This window comes from Petaurus breviceps, unplaced genomic scaffold, assembly GCF_028583685.1.
Source record: "Petaurus breviceps papuanus isolate PSGF00001 unplaced genomic scaffold, PetGlider_PUasm1.0 551, whole genome shotgun sequence".
NCBI lineage: Eukaryota > Metazoa > Chordata > Mammalia > Diprotodontia > Petauridae > Petaurus > Petaurus breviceps.
The window spans coordinates 6,001,457-6,018,923 of NW_027186372.1; the positions used below are offsets into that span (position 1 = coordinate 6,001,457).

Consider the following 17,467-nt stretch of genomic DNA (forward strand, 5'->3'; position numbering starts at 1 on the left):
TCTCTCTCTCTCTCTCTCTCTCTGTCTCTGTCTCTCTCTCTCTCTCTCTCTCTCTCTCTCTCTCTCTCTCTCTCTGTCTCTCTCTCTGTCTCTCTCTCCCCCCCCCTTACCCCCTGTTCCCAACTCCTACCATAATATTAGAAGAATTCAACACACATGTTGATGTGCTCTCAAATTCCCTGATTTCCCAGGTCCTCAATCTATCCAGCTCCTATGACCTACTCCTTTATTGAACCTTGGCTAACATAGTAATCAGTTCATACATACCCTTTTTGGTAAGAACAATAGGAACAATGTGGTAGGAAAAAGGTCCTGTCCTATGCAGGCTGGGTTAGTTTTTCCTTAAAAGATCATGAAACTTGGGGCGGCCAGGTAGCACAGCGAGTAAGAGCACCGGCTCCAGTGTTGAGAAGACCTGGAGATCGAATCCCAGGCTCAGACACTTAGCACCCACCCAGAAACACCTGGCTGTGTAACCTTGAGCAAGTTACTTAACCCCAATTGCTTAGGGGCAGCCAGGTGGCTCAGCGAGTAAGAGCACTGGCTCCAGTGTCGGAATGACCTGGCTCAAATCCGGGCTCAGATACTCAGCACCACACCCAGAAATAATAACTGGCTGTGTAACCTTGAGCAAGTTACTTAACCCCAATTGCTTAAAAAAAAAAAAAAAAAGATCATGAAACTGTCCTTGAGACTTAATTGGCCAAGGAAACTAAGGCTTGAACTATTGATATAGTTTACTGGTGGCCTAAGTACAAAAACCAGTACAGGATAACCCAAGAGCTGCTCTCTCAAGCCTCTGATGAGTAGACTAGATGATCTATGTGTGTGTCATTTCATTGCAATTCCAAACTTGAAGTACTAGATCAATCTGAATAAAGCCAAGCCTATAACATTCAATCTTACCATCTCTTGTAAATGTTTGACTTCCATTTTCAATAACTCTGAAATTCCTTTATTTTACCATAACCATTTATCATTCCATCTCTCCCTATGTTTTATTCTTCTTAAATCTAGTCTTTATCTTCAGTGTGACCTTCAGTTACATTACCCTCTCTTTTCTAATTTCAACCCCTTGATAAACCAGTTCAATTCTATACTAACCTCTACTTTCAGATCCCTGACCCCCTTTTAGTACAACTGGTTATGTCTTGCCAAAACCTAACTCTGGATTACTCTCACTATCTTCCTTCCTTGATCCTATTCACATGTACATGAATAGAGCTTGAAACCAAACTGACTGACTCCACTACAAATTTATGGCATTCCAACCACTTGAATTGGGCCTTCACTGCAGTCAGACAAATTTTCTCCTCTTCCCTAAAAGGCCAAGGTCTCCCACTGCATCTGGGGCTATTGCCCCATGTCTTTCCACTGGATTTCGATGGCTAGAGGAGAGAGTGAGGCTAATGACTTTGCACAGCCCTGTCTCACTTAAATCCAATTCACTTGCAAGTCAAGACATCACCCTCCTGATGTCATTGATTTTCTTTGAGAATGAAGGATGAACAACAGCAATTTCTATTCCACTCACTAACTCTCCTCTTTCCTCAAATCTCTAACAGAACTTCTACCTATCCTCTCAACTGAAGATCTGAACTCAAACTTCACTGAAAAATCAAGACTATTCACTATAAGCTGGCTTTTCTTGTTTTCTTCTCTTACATAAACCACACATCATACTCAACTCTCTTCTCCTTAACCCCAGTCTCTGATGGATAGTTCAAGATCAACAACTCCCTATTAGACATTTTGAGCTGGATATTGTGTAGACGTTCCAAACTCAGAATGACCAAAACAGAAATCATTTCCTTATGCCCAAATATACATCTGCTGCATTCCCCTTTTGTCAAGGGCCCAACCAAACTTTCAATCATTCAGATTCTCAATCTTTTGTTTAAATTAAATTTACATTTATTTATTTACTTTTAGTTTATGGCATTCAGTTCCACAATCCCTTGAGTTTCAAATTTTCTCCCCCTCCCTCTCCTCCCTCCTCCCCACTATGGCAGCATGGAATCCAATATAGGTTCTACAAATACCTTCACATTGAACATTAGTCGGGTTGTAAAGAAGGACTATAACCAATGGAGTGAACAATGAGAAAGAAGGGACATAACAAAGCAAAACACAAGAGAGAGAGAGAGAGGAAGCAGTCTGCCTTCAGACTCCATAGTTCTTTCTCTGCATGTGGATACCCCCTTTCCATCAGGAGTCTTTTGGAGTTGTCTTCTAACCTTGTATTGCTGAGAGGAGCCCAGTCTATCAAAGTTAGTCGTCATACATACAATGTGTCCATAATTGTGCACAAAGTTCTCCTGGTTCTGCTCTCCTCACTCAGAATCAGTTTATATAAGTCTCTCCAGGTTATGATGAAGTCTTTCTGCTCCTCATTTCTTCCAGCACAATAGTATTTCATTACATTCATAGACCACAACTTGTTTAGTCATTCCCCAGCTGATGGGCATCTTCTTGATTTCCAATTCTTTGCCACCACAATTAGAAATTCTGTAAACATTTTTGTACATGTGAGTCCTTTTCCCACTTCTATGATTTCTTTGGGATACAGCCCTAGAAGTGGTATTGCTAGGTCAAAGAGTATGCACTTTTTTGTAGCCCTTTGGCCATAGTTCCAGATTGCTCTCCAGAGCGGTCAGATTCACAATCTTGATGTCATTTTCAGTGCTTCACTCTTACTCATAGCCATATATCCAAATCATTTGCTGAATCTTGTTTCTATCTCCACAACATCTCTCAGATACTACTCTTTTCCATTCATGCGACCACCCCAGTTTAGACTCTCATCACCTTTTTTTTTTTGAGGGGGGAAGGCAGGGCAATAGGGTTAAGTAACTTGTCCAAGATCACACAACTAGTAAGTGTCAAGTGTCTAAGGCCACATTGGATCTCAAGTCCTCCTGATTGTATTCACTGCACCACTTATTGCTCCCTCCTTTTACTGGTATCACAGTAACGGTTTACTAATTGGTTCCTCTGCCTCATGTCTCTCTCCACCCTCATCTCTCCTCCACCAAGCTGCCAAAGTGATTTTCCTTGAGTGCAGGTCTAACTATGTCATTTCCCCGCCCCACTCCTCACTTACCCAATAAAATGCAGTCTTTCTTCTTCTTCATCTCTAGGATCAATAGAAACTCGGCATAGGCTCGACACCTCCCTACTTCTCTAGGAGTTTTTATCATTAGGGTTAGTATTATTCTTCTCAACCTGTTCCCCTCCACAAATTTCATGGCCCAGCCTTACTTTCCTTACTTGACGTTTCTCATATGTGCCCCATCCCACCTCTGTGCCTTTGCTGCCTGGCTGCCCCTCATGTCTGCAATGCCCTCCCTCCTCATCTTTGCCTTTTAAATCCCCAACTTCCTTCAGGGCTAAACTCAAGTATTACTTTCTATGGATCGTTTCTGATCCCTTTTCTTCCAGCTGCTAGGGCTCTGCTCTCTAACATACTGCTTTTCATTAAAAGCCCTTCATAACCTAGATCCCTTCCATCTGTCCAGTCTTCTTACACCTTGCTTCTTGCCGTATGTTCTTTGATTCCGCGATGCAGGCCTTTTGGTTGTTCCATGAACAACACATTCCGCCTCTTAGTGCAAGACATTTTTTTCTGGTTGTCCCCCATTCCTGGAATGCCCTCCTTCCTCATCTCCACTCTTTGGCTTCTCTGAATCTGCCTTTAATGGAGTCTGACACCAAACCAAAGAAAGGCTGTTAGAAATGAGTAGGGATTGGTTTATCCTGTTTATCTGAGGTGAAAGTCAATAATCCAGATGGTTTATAATGGCCCTAAGTATTTCCATGCAAAGGTAAACAAGTCTCTCTGTAAATGAAACAGATCTGTTACAGACCCAATTGATCAAATGATCCTCAAGTCTAGGCGCTGGAAGGGAGAACAGCACAGTCTCAGTTCAGACCTAAAGCCTCTTTATTCCTGAATCTGTTGATTTGCTCTGAGAAGACCTCAAGTGGCATCTTTATTCCAAAAGTCTTGGTTTCTCTGTTGTTAAGTGGGGATAAGCTCCCTCCTGAAATGTTCCATCTTTTCCTCACTGCCAGGCCAGAACAGTGGCTCAGGAATTTTTTGTTATTTTTAGGGGAGGAGGAGAATGTATTCATTTAATCTGGTACTAAATAAATTTTCTTGGGAGCACTTTGTTATCACAATTATACAATAACACACACACATACAATACAACTCTACTCTTTTCTTGAATTTCAGTTCCATATTGCCAGTGAAGCTTACACTGGCATAGTAATGTACTAGAATACTATTATGCTGTAAGAAATGAAGGAAAAGACAGTTTCAAAGAGATATGGAAGGGCAGCTAGGTGGTACAGTAAATTGAGCACCGGCCTTGCAGTCAGGAAGACCTGACTTCAAATCCTGCTTCAGATACTTAATACTACCTGTGTGGCCTTGGGCAAGTCACTTAACCCCAATTGCCCTGCCTTCTCCCCTCCAAAAAGACAAAAAGAAATATGGAAAGACATAAACTGATCCAAAGCAAAATGGGCAGAGCTAGAGAAATAATTTAGAATGTAACATTAATATCATAAAAATGAAGAATAATGAAAGATTTAAAAAGTCTAATCAACTAAATGATCAACCATGACTCCAGAGCTTCTTCCTTCCTCCCTTTGTTCCTTCCTTCTGTATCAGCAACCACACTGGCAAACCCAGGATGGCTGCAAGCACAGGTGCTTAGATATGCTTTACTAGGAAAGATAGATGTTTAAGGGGTCAACAATCTTTTAAATTACATTCATTAGTTCAGGGGAAAAGTCAGCACCTTGGACTTCAGAGAAAATCCAAATAAAGAGCTGAGACATAAAGATCAACTGACAGGGCTTCTAACTGTCTGAGAAATTAGCACAGATCAACATACAGATCCAACTTTCTGACCAAGACAATACATATATAGTTACCAGAGAGAGAAGCACCAATATCTGGGCTTTTCAAAGCTGGGGAAACTCCTTAGCAGCTTCTCAGAGTCTCATCTGGTCAAATCACAGGAACACTCTTCCAATGAGTGAGACCCAAAGCAAAATGATAACCTCAGAGTATATGTACCCTTTTTAGAGTCAGAGGTCATCACAACCCTCATGACCCAGTGCCTCATGAGAAATAAACAAAAGGTGTAAAAGCCTTCCTACAAGCAAGCCTCCCCTAAGCAAGCTTCCCTTAATGTGCTCCACAGGAGGCCTATTAATGGGTGGGGAAGATCTTAAATCCCATTAACATTACACCTTCCTATTGCCTTCCTTCTTGCCTTCCTACCTTTTCAGGGAAGGAGGGCAGCAAAAAAATTTTTGATAGATGAAAAGTATACAATAAAATTTTAAAACTTTAAAGAAAAAAGTAGTTCACTGATTCTTGAGCTCTTCAAATTGGATCTAATCACTAAGTCTAGCTTTCTCAGTTAATTTTTAATTTTTTTTCAATTAATCAGAATTTATTCTCTCTCCCTCCTCCCTATTAAAAAATTTAGTAAAATATTCACAGTCAAATAAAGGAAATTCCCACATTAGCCATGTAAAAATGTATGTGCCATTCTCCATCCTGAGTCCATCATGTCTCTGTGAGGAGAGAGGTAGCAAGCTTTGCCATTAGCCTTTAGAATTGTGACTGGTCCTTGCTTAAGACTTTCAAATTATTTGTCTTTATAATGTTGTTGTTATTATTTAAACTTTTCCTGGTTCTGCTCACTTCACTTTGTATCAGTTCATAAAAATCTAATTCCTTTTTTTTTAATAAATTCACGATTTCCTTTCTTCCCCCCCCATACAACAAAAATACACACCTTAAAAACTATTGGGGTTCAAATGCCAATTTAAAAATGATTTATGACTGTACTAAACTCCAAGAAAGATACAAAGTTAAAGTAAGACTGCACCTGCAACCACAGAAGGTTACAGTCACCCACACTATAAGGGTGAACATCACTATAAGGGATATAAGTACATTAAAGAGGCAAATAACTAAAGTGCTATGCTGGACATCTCTACCAAGAAATCCCACATTCAACTCAACTCAACATATCTGAAACACTATTACCTTCTCCTCTAATTCTATCCTGCTCTTTCAACCTCCCGATTTCTGTTGCAGTCACCACCATCCTTTCAGTCACTGAGATTTGTGACCTCAGAGTCAACTTTGACTCCTTCCTCTCTCTTGCTTCCCCCACCCTTTTATCCATTCAGTCTCCAAGTTTTGTCAGTTCTAAGCCCACAGAATCTTTCCCACCCCACCCCCTTCTCTCTATTCACAGAAACATTACTCTAGCTCTGATTCTCACCACCCCTGACCTAGACTATTGCAATAGCATCCTAACTGATCACCTTGGCTTTCTCGAATCCCATATCTCTTCTCCAATCTGTACTTCACATACCTGCCAATATAATCTTCCTGAATTACAGTTCTCACCGCCGCTCTCTAACGGCTTGAGGAACTTTTGTTGTCTTTGAGATAAAGATAAACATTTACTTAACTTGACATTTGTAGTCTTTCATAACTGGGCCACCATTTACCTGTCCAAACTTATTTCACATTACCCTCCAACCCTCACCCCCATTACTACATATTCTATTCTCCAGCCAAAAGGACCTGCTTGCTAATCCCCAAATTCAGCATTTCATTTCCTGACTCCTTACCTTGGTACAGGTTAAAACCCCATGCCCAACATCTCCCTCATCGCCTCTGCCTCTTAGAATCCTGAACTTCCTTTAAGACTCACTCCTAGGGAGAGTACACTGACTGCTACCTGAAGCCTCTCCTGACCCTTGGTGCAGTTGGGGCTTCTTTCCTATTCACATTACTTTGTTTACACCTCTCTGTTTTCACACAGTACCTTTTTTCCTTTTCCTTTCTCCCCTATTGCAATCTGAGTTCCCTGAGGGCAGGAGATAGTTACTTTTCTTTTCTTTTTTTTTCTGTATTGCCAGCATCTAGCATCACGCTTTGCATTAGTAAATATTTGTGGAACCAAAATGAATTACGTCCATAGATTACAGATTCATAGATTTGGAGTTGGAAGGAACCTTAAAGGCCATATAGCATGGTAACTGGAATTATGAATGGAATTTCAATAATTGTTAAGGCAGGTACTGTATTTCACTGCCTAATTGTTGCTACCACATAATTGTTGCACCTGTTTTGTTTGGGTTTTTTTTTTCAGTACAAAAATTGGTTTATAACCTTTCGTCGTGTAATTGTAGCATGGTATAATTCTGTTCGTCATGCCACTTAAGAGGTAAACAGAGCAGCAATGTTTTCACTGGTGGCATATGGATAGGTATTTATCTCTTGAGCATTGTGAACGGCAATCCTAGAATTCACAGCGCTTATGCAATGTCAGTATATTTAAGAAAGCCAACTTGCATGGTTTGTTTAGAGCACTGCAGTATGTCACTCAATCCAATGGAGAGCCATTGGCACAGGGGGAGTGGGTGAGCAGGCAAAGCTGCCATAAGTAAATCATGTGAACATGCATCTTCTTGTGCTAGCTAAACTGTAAAGTTTGTCTGCCAGTGATACAGTTGAGTAATAAATGATTTTTAAGTAATACCAGCACATTATTTTAAAGCTTTACATAATGGTCACACCCCACTTTTTGCAAAAAAAAAAATGGCATAAAATCTGCCATGTTTATATGTGGTGAAATACAGTATGTGTTTTTATGATACAGCAAAGTATGAAAGAATAAATTTTTCCATTCTTGTTAAAATTACTTATTTCATATTTTATTTTTCCCAATTACATATTTTACAATAATTTTAAATAATCATTAAAAAAAATTTGAGTTCCAAATTCTCTACCTCTCCCCACCCCCTCATTGAGAAGGCAAGCAATTTAATATAGGTTTCATATGTGTAGTCATGCAAAACATATTTCAATACCAGTCATGTTGTAAAAGAAAACATAGACCAGAAAAAATCCCTAAGAAAAATAAAGTAAAAATATATACTTTGATCTGTATTCAGGCTCCATCGGTTCTTTTTTTGAGGATGGATAGCAATTTTCATCATGTCTTTCAGAGTTGTCTTGGATCATTGTATTGTTGAGAACAGCTAAGACAAAGAATAAACTTTTTGAAAGGAATTAAAAGTTAGCTGAGACAGATTGGGGATGGTATCAACCCTGCAGAAACCAAGAATCAGGAAACTGCTCTGTGAGCTGCCAATGACTCTTTGGGCATATTTTCATTCTGCTTCATTAATAAGACCCTTACAAGCCTCAAAGTGTTAATAATGTACTTTCACAAACGTCTGATATCCTCTTATTATTAGGATCTGGTTCAGTATTATTATATTAGCTCGATGTTCATGGGATCATAGGAGTCTTAAAGATCATCTAATTCAACCTCACTGTTTTACAATTGAGGAAACTGAGGCTAGAAAGATGATGTGATTTGCTCAAGGTTGCACAGGAATCAAGAAGGAAGTCTGAGATTTTGAATCTAGTTCTTTCTTCTGTTTTTCTGCTGCTGCTCCATCCCCTAAATCATATGTCCACAGAACATGCCCAAGAGCTAAGTCCTTCAGCTCAGAACTCCCAGGCATGATGCAACCCCATCTTAACTCTGTGCTATTTTTTTCCTTGCCCTTCCTCTCCATCCATTTCCTCTTCTTTCACTGAGAAATTTAATCAAATCAGTGCTACCATTATCTCTCGAAACGCATGCTAATAGATTGCCCTATTATTTCAATCACCATCCCCGAGACTTCCCAGACCAAATCAGCTTCCCCTGGTTCATATGTTCTGAGTCTGGCTATAAAAACATAAGCTTCTTGGGGTCAGGAACTACTAGCTCTTGAATTTACATTCCCAGTGCATGGCACTGTACTTGACACATAATAAGCACTTACTAAATGTCATATCACTCTGTCCTTCCCTCCCTTTCCTCATTCATTCATTTTTTTTCCCACCATGCCATCCTACTTGCCTTTTACTGAAAGGAGAAATGGAGTGTGTCTTTTTAGAGTATGTCTTGTTCTTGTTTTCCCATAAATATTGAAAGCTCTTTCACTTCAGTGAAACCTTTGCAACTAATTTGTTCCATGACTGTGGCCAGCAGACTGAATCCCCCGCTTCTCAATAGTACCTCTGTGATTTTTGAATAAAAAGCACTAATGATGGTAAAATGCTCTGCTTGACGAAAGAATAGGCAGCAACTTGGACATTAATAACTCATATTTCCATCGAGCTTCAAGCTGTACAAACATTTTTCCCTCATAGGTAGGTAGTGCAAATATTGTCATTCTGATTTTACAAACAAGGAAACAAACACAGAGATCTTAACTGATGCAGTTGGAAAGGGCATACTATTTGGAGTTAGAAGACCTATATTCAAATCCTGACTCTCCTCCTTCCAACTGTGTGACTCTGGTAAAGTCAGCTAGCCTCTCTGAGCCTCAGTTTCCTCATCTGCAAAATGAAAGCACTGGATGATATGATTTTAAAGTTCCATCAGAGTTCTACATAGTATGATTCTATGGTCAAAGATGTGTCCAGATGTTAGAGCTGGGACCCACTCTCTCACTCTGTTTTTATTTTGGGGGTTGGGGTAGATCTATAATTTCATTGGTATAAGAAATTTAATCTATTAATGAAGATTTTTCTGCAAATTACAGTACTGCAGAGTTGTTTGGAGAATTGAACTGTTGAGTGATTTGTCCAAGATCATACAACATATAAGTGTCACAGGTATGAATTTAATCTAAGTCTTCCTGGCTCCAAGGTCAGCTAGCAATACACTAAGCAATACTGACTCTCCCCTAACTCTAATAGCATTGCTATTCCCACTGTCTCATAACTGCTTCTCAGGATATCTAAGTGAGGTCTACCCTTAAAATTGGACTGTTTTGTTGGACTATGACTATGTAATGTTTTAGCATGTAATTAGGCAAAATCGATGTGAATAATTTCATTTTTTGTGACTGGTAATCAGAGTTTCCTCTTTTATTCTTAATCGGACTAACAGTTTATCTAATTTGTCTTAAAATAGCTATTAGCTTAATTTATACATTCAATGTTTTTGCTTTCATTTTGTTAATCTCGTCTTCAATAACTAAAATTTTTGTGTTTTTTATTTGTTGTTATTCTATTTTTTTTAATCCCTCTGTTTTTTTCTCTTTTGCTGATAAAAATATTTAGAAATAGACATTTCCCCCCTAAGATCTGTTTGGCTTCATCCTAAGCATTCTGGCATATTGTATCATGGATCATTTTCATTGTCTCATATTGTCATTTTCTTTAATGAAATTATCTATATTTCTATGATTTCTTCTTTGATCTGCCGATTGTTTTGGATGGAATTAGTCTCCAATTAAGTTTGAATATTCAAAGGCCTCAATTGATTTATAATTTTATTGAATTATTGTCAGTAAGGAATTTGTTTAATATTTCTGCTTTTCCGCATTTAAGTATGAGATTTTTATGCCCTAACTCAAGTCAACTTTTGTAAAGATGACATGTGCAGCTAATAAATGTATATACTCTTACTAATACTTATTTCTTAATTGCTACTACTCTATAGTCAATGAGTCACTTAGCATTTAGTAAGTGCTTACTATATTCTAGTCACTGTGCTAAGCTCTCAGGATACAAAGGCAACCCCCCCACCCCACCCCAGTTCCTGCTCTCAAGGAGGTCTCAGTCTAATGGGGGAAACAATATGTCAGCATCTATGTACAAACCACATATGTAAATATATACACATATATGTATGTACACACATATGTATATATACATATAGAATGTATGTATAGAATCATATGGTATATATGTATAAAATTAATGGGGGTATCTTAGAGGGAAGGCACCGAGATTAAGGAATATGGGAAAGGTTTTTTTCTTATCTTTTTGATAGATTTATCTAGATCTGAAAGGGATTCATTGAAATCCCTAGCAATTATAGTTGTCCTATCTATTCCTCCTTGAAATTTAGTTAACTTTTTTCTTTTCAAAACTTAGATGCTATACCATTTGGTTTATATGCATATAAAATATTGATATTGTTTCATTGTTTATGGAGTCTTTAAACATAATGTAGTTTCTTTGTTTACCTCTTTTAATCTTATTTTTACTATTGTTTTGTCTGAGATTATGATTGCTTATTCTGTCTTTTTGAGATCATAAGAGGTATAATTTCTGCTCTAACTTCTTATTTTAACTGTGTGAATATTTATGCTTCAAATGTGTTTCTTGTAAACAATATTTTGTTGAATTCTGCTTTCTAATTCATTCTATTATCTATTTTTTAACAAATGAGATTATCCCATTTACATTCATGGTTATAACCATAAATTGTGTATTTCTCTTTTTCTCCTTTTCTCCAGCACTCTTCTTTGTAAAAAAGATGACAAAAGAGGAGTGTGATAAAACCTAGTGATCTATTATTGTATGCGTCTGCTTTAGTTTTACTATCCCTCTTTTCTTCCCCTTGCTTAGACCTTGATCACTGGTTCTTATGGTTTTTAGAATTTGTTTTCCTATTCTCCCCCTCACCAATTCCTCCTTTGTAATCCACTCGGCAAATTAAAAAAAAAGTTAGTTTTATTTTTTACTATGGCCTCACTGGTATTATACTTGCTTTTAAACCTCCTTCTATCCTCTCCTTCAACTGGTTCAGTCCTAACTTTAAAGTGTGTGTGTGTGTGTATGTGTGTGTGTGTGTGTGTTTCTTCCTTACTGCCTTTCTCCTTTCTTTTTCTTTCCTTTCTTATAAGCTTCAAAACAGAACAAATTTATCTCTACATTCCCTTTAGGGCCCTTGAAAACATTATACTTCTAGTCAAATACACACACACAGCTTTCTATGTTATTTATGAGTTTTGTGTTTGAATTTTGAACTTTCTATTTAGTTCTGATTTTTTTTAAATCAAGAATGTATTTAAGTTCTCTATTCTTTTAAGGGTCTAATTTTTTTAAATATAAGATTATGCTCAGTTTTTTCAGGGTACATTATCATTCGTAGTAGATCTATCTTTTTTCCTTTGGGAATGATGTATTCTGATCTCTCCCCTTATTTATAGTGATAGCCATCAAATCTTGTATGATCCTGACTGTGGTACCATGGTACTTGAACTCTTTATTTTTAGATGTTGATGGTATTTTTCTTAATTGAGAAGCCTTTGAATGTATCAGTGACATTCTTGGAATTGTTCATTTTGCGGTCTCTTTCAGGAGGTGAGCGATGCACTCTTGGCATTTTCACATCGCCCTCTGCTACATACACGCAGTTTTCATTTTTGATTTCCTGAAGTAAGGCATCTATGTTTTCCTTTTGGTCCTGGTTCTCAGATAGCCCAGTTATTCTTAATTAGTTCTTTCTGATATGTTTTCTAGGTTATTTTTAAAATCTAGGAGCTACTATATATATGTATATATACACACACTTAATATATTTTTTATTCTATTTTTCAATATTTTAATTTTGTTCTGATGTTTCTACTTGTTTCATGGAGTCTAATTTGCTGGGGGGGTCCTTTTTTTAAAAGTTTTCCACTTTCTATTCTACATTATTAATTTACCCTCTAAGTATTTCCTCCATAGCTTTAATTTAACATATAGCCTCTTGATTCATTTATTGCGGGTATTTTTATAGTCCTTATGGCCGAATCATTTTCTTCTCTGGTTACTTCCTCTTCTTGCGGGTATACAATTTAGGCATCTTTTTACCCATGTTAGTCCTTCCTAGTGTTCAGTGTCTTCTCTCTTTCTTTCTCTCTCTCTCTGTCTTATATCTTAGCTCAATTCTAGGGTGGGGACTTAGTGCCAGTGTAGGCTCTGCTCACCCCCATTCCTGGATTGAATGATCAATCTTCATTCAGTTTTAACTTCCTCACTTTCCTGGGCTCCTGATGTTGTCTAGCACTGGCAGACTTGAGGAGCTGTGGTCAGGGCTCTGTGGGTGGCTGTCCCCGATCAGGGAATTGGGTGCTCTCTGTTCCTGTCTTTCCTGATCAAGGTGCACAGTGGTCTTTTATTGCTCAATGCTTCCTTGATCAGAGGCCTAAAGGGTGACTCGACTCCTTAGGGTTTCCTTGTTCATTAACCACTGCTACTTGGTCTTCTGTCCATCCTGAGACTTCCCAGACCATAGCCCTGGGTGGTCTTCTATCCTCCAGAGGGACCTCCTGCAATGGGGTGTTTATCTTCCTTACCTCCTCTGGGGCTTTTCTGATCAGCTCTCTGGGTGATCTGTCCTCTCCCAGGACTTCCCAAGACAAGATGTTTCTTTCATTCCTCTTCTGCTGGGATTTGTTCTATCAGAAGTCTGGTCTTTTTACTCCTTGAGTTTTCCTTAATCAACTAGCTCAGCAGTCTCAAAATATCCTAGTTTTTGTAACCAAGGGGTTGAGTGATCTCTCCTGTTTGGAGTTTCCCCAGTTAAGGCATTGTTGTGTGGTGCTGATGTGGATTTCTGGTCTTGTTTGTGCTTGTATGTGTCCCTCAGATGGGATGCCTCTTCCAATGTCAGCATCTTCTGGTTATGTTTTTTTTTACAGGCCTGGAATGACTGAAAAAGCTTGCCAAAGTTTCTCTTTGAATAATTTTTGGTCAATTTTCAATCTAGTGCCCTTTTTTAGATCATTGCTGAAATAAAAATGGAAGTGTATGAACAATTATAATGCCATATTAACCAGAAGTCCTCATTATTCTGTATCATGATCAATCTTTATACTGGAAATGCAATTACTTTTGTGCCCTACAGGAAATCAAACTGAGAGTTTGTTGTTAGTTAAGTTAATAAACATTTATTAAGCACCAATTGTGTGACAGGCACAGTGCTAAGGAAAGCAAAAACAGTTCCTGACCTCAAGGAGCTTATAGTCTAATAGGGTGGGGCATGGCGAAAAAAAAAAAAACAACAAATGACTGTGAACAAAAAAAGATACATACAAGACAAATTGGAGTTACTCTTAGAGGGAAGACACTAACATTAAGGGACCTGGCAAGGACTTCTTACAAAAGGTGAGTTTTTAGATGAGATTTGAAGGAATCCAGGAGATACAGAAGAAAAGGACAAGAATAGTAAAGCATGTAGGAAGGCCACTGAAAATGTTTGGGGTCTGGAGATGGAGTACCTTGCACAAGGAAGGGCAAAAAGTTCATTGGCAGTGGATCACAGAGTTAGGAGGAAGGGACTAAGGTGTAAGAAGACTGGAAAGGTAAGCAGGGGCTAGGTTATGAAGGGCTTTAAGAATCAAAGGATTTTTTATATTTGATCCTGGAGAAAATTGTGTTTGTCTTTTACTCTCAAAGAGGACCATGGCATCAGGGAAATGATGACATGACTTACAGTTGACTTTGATTTGAGTGAGGGAGGGCTGTGCAAGGTCACCGGCCTCACTTTCTCCTCCAGAGTCATCCAGTGGTCTGATATTCTTCAGGATGACTGGAAATGACTCAGGATGCAATGGGAGACCCTGGCTCTTCTAGACTGGAGATAATAGGGAGCCAGTGGAGTTTATTGAGTAGGAAGGTTACACGGTCAGACTTGTGCTTTAGGAAGGTCACTTTGATAGTTGAGTGGAGGATGCTTAACTAGAATAATGCTTCTTAGACTGTGGGTCACTACTCCATGAAAAATTTGGCAACTGCAAAACATTCAATGACTAAAAATTAATTAAAAATCAAATGCATAAGGAATCTGAGGTGTTTCTGGCAGAGCTTGCCAGCAGACCTTCCCTGCAGCCTTGGTTCTGAACACACCGCATGCACACCTTGCACAGTGAATGCCTTCAGGGCATACAACAACAACTAAATGTGAAAAGGGGTCACTCGTGGGTGGAAAAAGTTTAAGAAGCCCTGAACTAGAAGACTACAGCAACAGTCCAGGTGTAAGGTGATCAGGGCCTGCACAAGAGTGGTGGTAGCATAAGAGGAGGCAAAGAGATGTAGCCAAGAGGTGTGGCAAAGGTAGACCCAGCAGGACTTGGCAATAGATAAGATACTGAGGTAAGAGAGTGTGAGGAGTCAAGGATTTGGCTTACAACCTAAGCTGCAAGTTTGGGTGTCTGGGAAGATAGTGCTGCCTTCAATAATAGCGAGGAAGTTAGGAAGAAGTGAGAGTTTTGGGAGAAAGATAATGAATTCAGTTTGGGAGTGTGAAAGGACATAGGATGTGAGTGATAAGGTGAAAAGACTCTCCCAAGGAACTTTAGATAGGCAGCAATGATTGGGGGGAGGATTTAAATTCAGGTCCTTTGAATTCAAAGACTGTGCCTTTTCTATTATATAATGGTGCTTTCTGTTATGAGGAAAGTGCTTTGTAAACCCTAAAGGGGTGTATAAATGTAAATGAAATAATAAAAATTATAATGTGACTTCTTATCTTCCTTGAAGGGTCAACTCAAGTCTTGCCCTATGATGTCATTCCATAACAACTTCTGAGCTTCTGAACTCTTGTAGTATTTGTGACCTATACCCAGGTATGTAGATGTATAGTGTGTTTGTTTGTGTGTGTGTGTGTTTAACAACTGTTTTGTTGGTAATTGTTTAACAACTGGCTCTCTGAAAAAAAAAAAAAGATGAACACCACCCTTTTAAATTTAATTTGCATTACTCATATTTTCTCTATCATTTCTTAAGTCTAGACCAGGAGTCAGCAACTATAGCTGGCTTTTATTTTTTTCTAATTCCTTAGGTATAAATCCTCACACTAAAAATTTAACAATCAGTTCTCCTAAGGCAATATGAGCCAGTTCTAACACTATTCTGTCTATACCACTACTTACCTATTACTTTTTGTTGGTTGTCATCTTAAAAACATGTGCTTGTCACCAATTATACTGTAAGGTTCCTGAGGGCAGGAATCCTATACTTTTTTGGCATACCATTGTACACAGAACATTGTGGGCTTTGTACATATCATGTGCTTAATAATATTTTGGGGGTCCAGACTTGGGAATTTGTTTCCCAAACAGGAAATTCCTTCTACCAATGCAGATCCAGAACTATTCCATCACTTACAACTTTAGAGAGATGCCTGGTATGTGGAGAAATTAAGTGACTTGTCCAAGGTTATACAGACAGTATGTATCAAAGCTGCCCTGAGAATGGCACTCTATCTGTTATGCCAACCTGTTTCTTCATTAATTCATATCTGCTAATTAATGCATTCACTCCTCTATTGTAGTCTGCCTCCAGTGCCTTACTGTAAGTTCTCAAAGTCTATGCCAGCGTAATACAAACTCTGGCTGATCCTAACAAGCTAAAACGGTTTTAGGTTCAGACTTAGCAATGTACTTAATGTCTCTTGCCCAAAGACTAGTTCAAGTTTTGAGGATTCCATCACCAGGTTGGTCAGAGGTTTGTAAAATTTTTAGCCACAGAAACTCTTAAGACTATATACCAAGTTATTAGAGGGAATCAATAAAGGGAACATCCACACAATGAAATTAATCAACAAGCATTTATTCAAAGTACTGTAAAATATATGTTAGAAGCTGTGCTAAATACAGAGGATACAAAAAAAAAAATACAAAAGTAGTCCCTGCCCTTGAGGAGTTTACATTCTAATTGAAAACAACATATACTTAAATTGGTACTTGGAAGATAAATACAAAATGGGTTAAAGGTTGTTTTTTGTCCTTCATTCTCAAAGAAACTGAGGTAGAGAATTGCCTCTTTTACCTTGTAAAAAAAAAAAAAGAAATCTAGGAGGGGAAGAAAGGCCTAAAGAGAAACTATTGCTTATCTATGTTCACTCTGAGCCAATCAGGGCCCAAACAATTAACACCTGGGGCTTGGCCTGGGACCTGTTGTTGGCCGATCAATAAGAGACAGAGTGATTTAGGCTTAAGGGAAGGAAGGAAGTGTGGAAGGGAGGAAGGACAGACCGTGGACTTTATATTTGTTCAAGAGGTAAGAAGGAATTTACTGAGTGGGTGAATGACATCGTCAGACCTGTGCTTTAGGAAAGTCACTTGGACATCGACATGGAAGGTGGATTATTGAGACCCAGGTCAGGGGTCAGCTAGTAGGTTGTTATAATAATCCAGGTGAGAGGTGACAAATGACTGAACTATGTCAGTTGGGGGAAAGGTTCATATTAAAAAAAATTGTAAAGAGAGATATTATAAGATTGAACAACTAAAGGGTGGGAGGGAAAGGAAAAAGGGGAAAAAATTTACATGATAACTATTATATATTTAAAAGGAATAGTGAGTTGTACACAACAGATTTGCAGTTTTATGTGCATCTTTTTTTTCTATTTTACTATGTAATGGAAATGCTTGTTTTATTCCATAAATTAAAAATCATTTTTTAAAAAGATTAAAAAGAATTTAAAGATTAAAATATACAAATTAATTAGATTTGTAGGGTTATCAAGAGAAAGTTATGAAGGATGATACCAAGGCTATGAACCTGAGTAACTGGAAGAATAATAGCACCTTTGACAGAGGTGGGGAACCTGTGGCCTTGAGCCTCTAGGTTCTCAAG

General features: G+C 38.3%; 1 long non-coding RNA gene across 1 annotated transcript in view; it reads left to right on the forward strand.

The window, feature by feature from the left end:
• The window catches only part of LOC138172634 (uncharacterized), a 168,078-nt gene that overhangs the window by 118,833 nt on the left and 31,778 nt on the right, over positions 1-17,467 (forward strand). Inside the window, exon 3 of the long non-coding RNA XR_011171193.1 lies at positions 15,368-15,453. This is a non-coding gene — a long non-coding RNA (uncharacterized lncRNA). The remainder of the gene's footprint in view (positions 1-15,367; positions 15,454-17,467) is intronic.